Raw genomic sequence first — 2,514 nt, 5'->3', positions numbered from 1 at the left:
ATGTGTTGAAAAACAAATCCCCTTGTTCTCATGAGAAAGGATCTTTCCTTTTCCTTCATTGCATACGTGCACCATCCTGTCCTTCACGGGTTCAGCTTCCATGTCTCTCACTCCTCATTGTGGGTCTCGGCACTTTCTGCTTCCTTAGCCAGCAGCCACAAGCTCTGGCTCACCTGCGTTAATGATCTAGATGATGGGGCGCAGCAAGTCCGTGTGTGACACAACCCTGGGAGGAGTGGTATTTTTAGCCAGAGGGTCGTGCTGCTGTCCAGAGGGACCAGGATAGGAGAAACGGTCTGACAGGAACCTCATGCAGTTCAACAAGGAGAAGCGCAAAGTCCTGCACCTGGGGAGGAACAACCCTGTGTGCGAGTGTATGCTGGAGCCCACCCATATGGAAAGCAGCTTTGCAGAAAAGGATCTGGGGGTCCTGGTGAACATCAAGTTGAACATGAGCCAAGGACGTGCCCTTGGGGCAAATGAAGGCAAACGGTGTCCTGGGCTGTGCTAGGAGGACTGTTGCCAGCAGGTCAAGGAGGTGATCCTTCCCCTCTGCTCACCACTGGTAAGGCCACACCTGGAGTACTATGTCCAGTTTGGGGCTCCCCAGTATGAGACACATGGACATACTGGAGAGAGGCAACATCAGCAAACACTATTTTTTTTTTTTTTTTTTTTTTTTTTTTTTCATAATGGGGAGGATGACTGAGCACTGGCACGCGTTGCCCAGGGAGGTTGTGGAGTCTTCCTCCTTGGAGATACTTAAAAATTGTTTGGACATGGTCCTGGGCAACCAGCTCGAGGTGGCCCTGCTTGAGCAGGGGGTTGGACCAGATGACTTCCAGAGGTCCCTACTAACCTCAACCATTCTGTGACTCTGCTAAGCTGGAGTGGGAGCTGCTGTCTAGAGAACAGCCATTTGTTTGATTTCTGGCTCTTCTTCCCTCCCTTTCTTCTCCTCCTGCTCCCATCCACTCCGGTAAAATAGAATTTTTCTGACCAGTGGGATATTCTGGCAAGAAAATGATATTTTTTTCGCATGAGAAGCTGTCGTGTGATTATTGATATGATTTTAGTATCAACCAAGGACAACCTCTTATAGTTATGAGACTTTTGAAACAACTTGATAGGAACCTACATCTTTACCTAGTAAAAGAAGGGGCCAAATTCTGTTTCCTAGGTGTGTTGTAATGTACCATTCTTCCTTCTCACCCTCTTTTTACTGTAACTGAATGGCTTACAGATTCCTGAGCCAGAACATCTGATTAAAAGACATACTTATGTACATTTAAAAGAATTCAAGCTTGTATCATATATGACAGCTGATGTATTTTATGAAAGATGAAGAACACAATGACATCCTGTCATCATTTGGGCTCTTTCTTAGATTAATCTCTGTCATCGGTATGTATCTTTAAGATGAACAAACATTTCTGTCAACATCTGGCATGTGTTTTGAGCTCTGTGCTTTGGATTGATTGTTAGAAGAAAAACCTAAAAGTTCCCATGGCTTGAGCCCCTTGAGAATGTAGTCTGCATCATCTTTGTCTGTCTGGAAGATTTTTGTAGCCCTCAGCTGTGCTTAGAAGTAAATCAGTAAAGAAATTTCCTCTCAATTAAACCTGCACAGAGCACTAGAAAATCCAGGATTTGGACTAGAAATTCATGGTTAGAAAATACTTGATTGTGAAAGCTAAAGAGCATGGTAGGGACACTGGTGCAACCGTCTAGGAGGCAGGTGGAGTGAGTGTGGAAGAGGTGGTTTTACCCTGGGAGCGCATGTGGCTCCTGTGGTGACTGGCAATAGCGGTGGGACAAAGGGAGAATACTAAAATCAAGACAGGCCCACTTAAGAAAAAATTGTTCGCAGGAGTGGGGGAAAGGAACATTATAGACGCAGAACAGAGGAGGTAACAAGGAAGAGCTGGAGTCTGGCAGGTGAAGTCTTCAGTGTTGGGGACAGCTTCTGGGTCTGCTCCCTCCTTGCTCTCCCTGTGACTTACCACATCTCTCCTTGCAGTTTAACCAAGAAGGGGTTTCATCCTGTGCCATCTTGGATAACTCAAGATTGATGCAAAGAACTTCAAGAATGAGAGACAGATGTCTTCTAGACACCTGTTTGCTGCTGCCCTGAGCTTCATCCATACCTTCAGAGCTGTTTCTGAGACTATAAAGGTTGATACAGCATTCGGTATTTTTTTTCTCCCCTGTGGTCACTGGTTGCATGCATCACATGGAGATTGCCACATTGCATGCATCCACATGGAGATGCTTGGGGTAGGTATTGGGAGTTGCCCATAGTAAGAATGGGCAAAGAAAACAAGATCAATTGGCTGTAATGGTTTTCTTCAAGATGTATGTGTGGGATACACATTCATTTTTTGCTCATCTTTCCTTTGTTCCTCAGAGTCCTGAGTATATGTTCCTGATTTTGGGCTCAATTTGCACTGTGTCTGTGGCAGCAGCAAAAGAAGAGCTGACGACTCTATTCCTATGGATACAGCTGGGGGGGGG

This window comes from Charadrius vociferus, unplaced genomic scaffold (assembly GCF_000708025.1).
Source record: "Charadrius vociferus isolate BGI_N301 unplaced genomic scaffold, ASM70802v2 scaffold409, whole genome shotgun sequence".
NCBI lineage: Eukaryota > Metazoa > Chordata > Aves > Charadriiformes > Charadriidae > Charadrius > Charadrius vociferus.
The sequence above is the reverse complement of the archived record's forward strand: the minus strand, read 5'-3'. Positions refer to the sequence as shown.